This window comes from Corvus kubaryi, unplaced genomic scaffold (assembly GCF_017639235.1).
Source record: "Corvus kubaryi isolate FWS band 111438036 unplaced genomic scaffold, C.kubaryi_AGA036_p1.0 37322, whole genome shotgun sequence".
NCBI classification, from domain to species: domain Eukaryota; kingdom Metazoa; phylum Chordata; class Aves; order Passeriformes; family Corvidae; genus Corvus; species Corvus kubaryi.
In genome coordinates, this window is record NW_024581101.1 from 2273264 (window position 1) to 2273512 (window position 249).

A 249-nucleotide genomic window follows, 5' to 3' on the forward strand; every position below is an offset into this window, starting at 1 on the left:
GCCGGCGGAGCGGGGGCAGCGCGCAGGCGCAGCGCTCGCGGCTCCTCAAGGTGTTGGCGGCGCGGCCGAAGATGGCGACAGACTGAGGGCGATGGGGCCGGGCGGCGGCGGCGGCGGGCGCGGCGCGGCCCCGGCACCGCGCCGGGGCAAGCGGAAAGCCGAGTGAGGGCGGCCGGGGCATGCCTGGGCCTGGGGCCGGGCCTCACCTTTTTTTTTTTTTTTTTTTTTTTTTTTTTTTTTTTTTTTTTT